The sequence below is a fragment of the Centropristis striata genome, chromosome 16 (assembly GCF_030273125.1).
Source record: "Centropristis striata isolate RG_2023a ecotype Rhode Island chromosome 16, C.striata_1.0, whole genome shotgun sequence".
NCBI classification, from domain to species: Eukaryota; Metazoa; Chordata; class Actinopteri; order Perciformes; family Serranidae; genus Centropristis; species Centropristis striata.
The window spans coordinates 474,191-481,499 of NC_081532.1; the positions used below are offsets into that span (position 1 = coordinate 474,191).

The 7,309-nt window shown below is 32.0% G+C and overlaps 1 protein-coding gene across 1 annotated transcript in view; it reads left to right on the forward strand.

Annotated features, from left to right (window-relative positions):
- The window catches only part of fancm (FA complementation group M), a 91,278-nt gene that overhangs the window by 12,097 nt on the left and 71,872 nt on the right, over window positions 1-7,309 (forward strand). The window lies entirely within an intron of this gene.

The following is a 7,309-nucleotide window of genomic DNA, read 5'->3' on the forward strand; positions in this document are numbered from 1 at the left end:
ATCAAACAGTAAATCTAAAGGTCTAAAACCAGATCAAACAGTAAATCTAAAGGTCTAAAACCAGATCAAACAGTAAATCTAAAGGTCTAAAACCAGATCAAACAGTAAATCTAAAGGTCTAAAGCCAGATCAAACAGTAAATCTAAAGGTCTAAAACCAGATCAAACAGTAAATCTAAAGGTCTAAAACCAGATCAAACAGTAAATCTAAAGGTCTAAAACCAGTTCAAACAGTAAATCTAAAGGTCTAAAACCAGATCAAACAGTAAATCTAAAGGTCTAAAAACCAGATCAAACAGTAAATCTAAAGGTCTAAAACCAGATCAAACAGTAAATCTAAAGGTCTAAAACCAGATCAAACAGTAAATCTAAAGGTCTAAAAACCAGATCAAACAGTAAATCTAAAGGTTTAAAACCAGATCAAACAGTAAATCTAAAGGTCTAAAACCAGATCAAACAGTAAATCTAAAGGTCTAAAACCAGATCAAACAGTAAATCTAAAGGTCTAAAACCAGATCAAACAGTAAATCTAAAGGTCTAAAACCAGATCAAACAGTAAATCTAAAGGTCTAAAACCAGATCAAACAGTAAATCTAAAGGTCTAAAAACCAGATCAAACAGTAAATCTAAAGGTCTAAAACCAGATCAAACAGTAAATCTAAAGGTCTAAAACCAGATCAAACAGTAAATCTGAAGGTCTAAAACCAGATCAAACAGTAAATCTAAAGGTCTAAACCAGATCAAACAGTAAATCTAAAGGTCTAAAACCAGATCAAACAGTAAATCTAAAGGTTTAAAACCAGATCAAACAGTAAATCTAAAGGTCTAAAACCAGATCAAACAGTAAATCTAAAGGTCTAAACCAGATCAAACAGTAAATCTAAAGGTCTAAAACCAGATCAAACAGTAAATCTAAAGGTTTAAAACCAGATCAAACAGTAAATCTAAAGGTCTAAAACCAGATCAAACAGTAAATCTAAAGGTCTAAAACCAGATCAAACAGTAAATCTAAAGGTCTAAAACCAGATCAAACAGTAAATCTAAAGGTCTAAAACCAGATCAAACAGTAAATCTAAAGGTCTAAAACCAGATCAAACAGTAAATCTAAAGGTCTAAAACCAGATCAAACAGTAAATCTAAAGGTCTAAAACCAGATCAAACAGTAAATCTAAAGGTCTAAAACCAGATCAAACAGTAAATCTAAAGGTCTAAAACCAGATCAAACAGTAAATCTAAAGGTCTAAAACCAGATCAAACAGTAAATCTAAAGGTCTAAAACCAGATCAAACAGTAAATCTAAAGGTCTAAAACCAGATCAAACAGTAAATCTAAAGGTCTAAAACCAGATCAAACAGTAAATCTAAAGGTCTAAAACCAGATCAAACAGTAAATCTAAAGGTCTAAAACCAGATCAAACAGTAAATCTAAAGGTCTAAAACCAGATCAAACAGTAAATCTAAAGGTCTAAAACCAGATCAAACAGTAAATCTAAAGGTCTAAAACCAGATCAAACAGTAAATCTAAAGGTCTAAAACCAGATCAAACAGTAAATCTAAAGGTCTAAAACCAGATCAAACAGTAAATCTAAAGGTCTAAAACCAGATCAAACAGTAAATCTAAAGGTCTAAAACCAGATCAAACAGTAAATCTAAAGGTCTAAAACCAGATCAAACAGTAAATCTAAAGGTCTAAAACCAGATCAAACAGTAAATCTAAAGGTCTAAAACCAGATCAAACAGTAAATCTAAAGGTCTAAAACCAGTTCAAACAGTAAATCTAAAGGTCTAAAACCAGATCAAACAGTAAATCTAAAGGTCTAAAACCAGATCAAACAGTAAATCTAAAGGTCTAAAACCAGATCAAACAGTAAATCTAAAGGTCTAAAACCAGATCAAACAGTAAATCTAAAGGTCTAAAACCAGATCAAACAGTAAATCTAAAGGTCTAAAACCAGATCAAACAGTAAATCTAAAGGTCTAAAACCAGATCAAACAGTAAATCTAAAGGTCTAAAACCAGATCAAACAGTAAATCTAAAGGTCTAAAACCAGATCAAACAGTAAATCTAAAGGTCTAAAAACCAGATCAAACAGTAAATCTAAAGGTCTAAAACCAGATCAAACAGTAAATCTAAAGGTCTAAAACCAGATCAAACAGTAAATCTGAAGGTCTAAAACCAGATCAAACAGTAAATCTAAAGGTCTAAAACCAGATCAAACAGTAAATCTAAAGGTCTAAAACCAGATCAAACAGTAAATCTAAAGGTTTAAAACCAGATCAAACAGTAAATCTAAAGGTCTAAAACCAGATCAAACAGTAAATCTAAAGGTCTAAACCAGATCAAACAGTAAATCTAAAGGTCTAAAACCAGATCAAACAGTAAATCTAAAGGTCTAAAACCAGATCAAACAGTAAATCTAAAGGTCTAAAACCAGATCAAACAGTAAATCTAAAGGTCTAAAACCAGATCAAACAGTAAATCTAAAGGTCTAAAACCAGATCAAACAGTAAATCTAAAGGTCTAAAACCAGATCAAACAGTAAATCTAAAGGTCTAAAACCAGATCAAACAGTAAATCTAAAGGTCTAAAACCAGATCAAACAGTAAATCTAAAGGTCTAAAACCAGATCAAACAGTAAATCTAAAGGTCTAAAACCAGATCAAACAGTAAATCTAAAGGTCTAAAACCAGATCAAACAGTAAATCTAAAGGTCTAAAACCAGATCAAACAGTAAATCTAAAGGTCTAAAACCAGATCAAACAGTAAATCTAAAGGTCTAAAACCAGATCAAACAGTAAATCTAAAGGTCTAAAACCAGATCAAAGAGTAAATCTAAAGGTCTAAAACCAGATCAAACAGTAAATCTAAAGGTCTAAAACCAGATCAAACAGTAAATCTAAAGGTCTAAAACCAGATCAAACAGTAAATCTAAAGGTCTAAAACCAGATCAAACAGTAAATCTAAAGGTCTAAAACCAGATCAAACAGTAAATCTAAAGGTCTAAAACCAGATCAAACAGTAAATCTAAAGGTCTAAAACCAGATCAAACAGTAAATCTGAGGGAAATGATCTTGCTGCATGGACAGATAATTTACCTTGACAAGATTTATTAAATTAAGATGATTAAATCTAGAAATAAGCATGTTGAACACTTAAAATAATAAATTAACGTATCTAATTCTAATTAACTTAGAAACTTGTAAGTTAAAAAACGTATGTCTTTTTTGGTCATTTTACGTCTTTTGTTTCTTTTTTGGTCATTTTACGTCTTTTGGTGTCTCTTTTTGGTGTTAGATAATTTATCTTGTTTTAAGAGTTAATTTCTTATTTTAATTGTTCAACATGCTTATTTCTAGATTTAATAAAAAACTGAAAAATAGGAAAAAGCAGGAAAAAAATACTCTGAAAAAAAGAAAAAAAATAGTCTGAAAAACTCCTTAAAATAATAAATTAACTCTTAAAACCAGATAAATTAAAGCTGCAGCAGTGATGAACTGGAGCAGAGTGACCTGTATTGTGTGCTTCCTGTCCCTGTGTGTTAATAATCCATCAGACAGTAAACTCAGTGATGTTTTGTTCCTGAACTCTAATGTTCCTGAGCTGCAGGCGTCCTGTGAACTAGTTGTTCTGCTGTAAATGTAGAGAACAAAGCCGGGCGTGGCTCACTGGGAGGATCTCCTCTAGTAAAGATACTGTACATAATGTTGGTTATTATGTCTTTATGAGGCTCAGGTGTTCCTTTATGATCCTAAACACCAGAAGACCTTAAAGGGTTTGGAAAAGACAAGTAGTGTGAAACTCTGGTGTCCCACCTGGATCCATCTAAAGACATCTAGAGTTTCTAGTCTCACACTGAGGTTCAGACAGACTGTCAATCTATTTACAGACTACAACTAGATTCTTTTAGCAGTTTTTTAGTAAAAAGTGACTAAATGGAGGAGAAACAGCTTTTGGCTCCAGCTGCTGTGTGACGTGGAAATATTTTGGTGTCAGAACTTAAAAACTAGATTGTATTTTCCAAGGGATGAGAATAAACCAGTAGTATCTAGAGCAAGGTTATTATAGTGAACGAAGACTAGCGAAATAACCAAAACTAGAATAGAAAAACATTTTTGTAAACTGAAATAAAAATAAAAACAACTTTTTTCATGCGTAAACCTTTTTAGTTGATATGAAATCTATTTCATCTATCTGGTTTTATGACTTACTAAACTTATTGGGGCTGAGATGGATCAGACAAAGGAAATAAAGGAAACATTTATTGAGACCTTATTGAATCTGGACCCAACAAATACCCCATTACAAAACAACTACAACTAATAAAAACTAAACTACAACTAATAAAAACTAAACTACAAAAAAATTCACAAATTTAAGAGAAAAAAAGTGACAAATACACAAGAAAAAATCCTCAAATTTACGAGAAAAAAAGTGATAAAAAATAAGAAAAAATTGACAAACAGGCAACATTTATTTTTATTAAAACTAATAAAAACAACTAAAACTAAGCATTTTCCAAAAACTAACTAAAACTAGTAAACTCACTCTAAAAACTCATTAAAACTGACTGAATTTGAAAACAAAAAATCACAACAAAATTAAAAATAAAACTGATGAAAAATCCAAAACTATTATATTTTATTTTATTATATTATATTTTATTATATTATATCATATTATAACCTAGTGTTTGTCTCAGACTTGTGTATATTTCTTGTGTATTGTGAATAATAAACGTGAACACAGTGAAGATGTGAAAGACGGGAGACGATCACGTTTTATTGAACAAAGAGAAACACAGTAGCTCTTATTGTTGCACTTGAGTTTTCACAGTACAGAACACGTTGCAAAACACTAAAACAAAAAGCAAAAAGAAGGAGAAACCCACATGATGTTCCCATAAAACCAGCTGAAAGGGTTAACGGCTTTATTTTACAGCTTCTTCAACTCTAAATCATCACACACAGAAACTCTTTGGATGTTCTGACCTCAACCAACCTGGGCAACTGTTCATATCTTTGTTTTACATTTTATTAAATAATATGAAACCAAAAGGATATAATACCTTATTTTACATACATATAATAGTAATAGGCCTCAATAACTGACCGTGTATGTATTTCCTGTCCTGCTGAATCACACAGTGATGATTAGTTCAGTTTTATGTCACTCTGAGCAGAAACATGACTGAGAACTCTGCTGTCGCTGGTTTCATGTGTTTATATTTTAGTTTGTTTGTTTTATTTAAAAATATAGTGAAGATAAACGTATATATCTGTGACTCCGTAGATAGATAGACTCTCTCTTTAGTTCGGTGACACAACAATATAAACAATCTTTTCCTGAAATTGGCGATTATTAAAATATGGTGAAGATAAACAGACGTGATGTTGCTCAACTTGTCCCGTTGCTCTGTTTGCCCAATCAGTGTTGCACACAATTAACGGCAAATGACAGAGTATTTTCTACCAGTTCATAGTTATGTTGGTAAACATTGACATGATGAACCCAGTTACTATTCAGTAACGCCGGCTGGTTTTCCTGCAGGTTTTTTTGTGTCTTCTGTGGGTTTTTTTTAGTCATTTTGTCTTTTTTTTAAGTCATTTTGTGTCTTTTTCTGGTCATTTTGTGTCTTTTTTTAGTCATTTTGTGTCTTCTGTGTTTAGTTTTTTTTTTGGTCATTTTTTTAACGCTGGCTGGTTATCCTGCAGGTGTTGAAACATGTTTGATGTATTTCCTGTTTTAACGGCAACTTTTTTGTGTCATGTTTCCACCTGGCAGACCGTCTATCATCATGACACCTTGGTCAGTTTTTGGGTAGCCAAACATTCCCACTGGGATGATTTTAGAGTTTTTTTCGGAGGGAATACCTCTTCTCCTCCATGTTTTACCACCAAGTGGTGACCCGTGGTTGTTGTTTAACTTTATTTCCGTTCTGTTTGAGTTGCTCTGATGAACCAACATGGTTCCAGCAGAATCTTTTCCAGTAATCGTCGGTATTATAATCTAGTGAAGATGAACGTAGATCCTTGTGTCTCTGTGACTCCGTAGATAGATAAACTCTCTCTTTAGTTTGGTGTCAGAACAATATAAACAGTTTGAACTCAAACTAATTCTGCTCCTATTGAACTAAAAGTGGAGACGTTCTCCGTAGCGTTCCTCTATTATTGTTTCTATCAGCAGCAGTGATGCATCATCGCTAACATTTACACAGTAACAAGTAGAAAGCGTGAGAAAGAGGTATAATAACTATTCCTGTGTTTGTGTGAGGAGACGTGAAACGAGGGATGATTGACTTCTACAGAGAAAAGGACGATGTGTAGAATAAAGACGTACAGACGGGACAGAAACCTTCAGAACAGGAGCTGGGAGGCATTTTAAAGTCTTTTCTTGGTTGTTCCTATTGTATTTGTTTTTTGCTGAATCCATTTCTGGAAATTTAATAGAAAAAAATTACAAATTGAAGAGAAAGAATTCTTAAATTGTGAGAAAAAAATCACAAATTTAAGAGAAAAAATCTCAAATTATATGAGAAAAAAAAATCACAAATTGACGAGAAAAAAAAATCACAAATTACGTGAGAGAAATACAAATTCATGATTTTAAAAAATCACAAATTTACGAGAAAAATATTGCAAATTTAAGAGAAAATTTTAATTCATGAGAAAAAAATCACAAATTTAAGAGAAAAAAATTACAAATTTAAGAGAAAAATAATTACAAATTTAAGAAAAAAAAAAGTACTTTATGAGAACATTTTTTTTAATGAGAAAATCACAAATTTAAGAGAAAAATCTCATTTATGAGAAGAAAAACACAAAGAAAAAAATTCTAATTTTAGGAAAAAAAAAATCTCCCTGTCCAATGTCCCAGCACTGAAATGGATTCAGCCCAAAAAAATCCTACAATAACAACCATGAAAAGACTTTTAGCCCGAAACGCCTCCAGAGTCCTGAAGTTTCAGCCGTCTATAGTTTATTTCTGATTGTCATTCAGCTGTGGAGTTGGTGAGTTTTTCAGCATTTGGTGCGTTGTTTGTGTTTACCTGCTTGTTGTGTTACATTCATCACAAACACACATGAACATGTTCACATGTGGAGTGTTTCACCTGTTAGTTGAGCTTATTCATGGTTGAAGCCACCAGTTGTTTTATATCTATAACCAGTAGAGATGTCACCATTACACATTTTATTAGTACGATTATTGTCAGAGAAATAATCACGATATCACCATTATCACCATTATCTCTGCTTTAATTAATTTCACACTACTATGAATAAGTTAAATCACATGAACGCTCCTTATAGGTT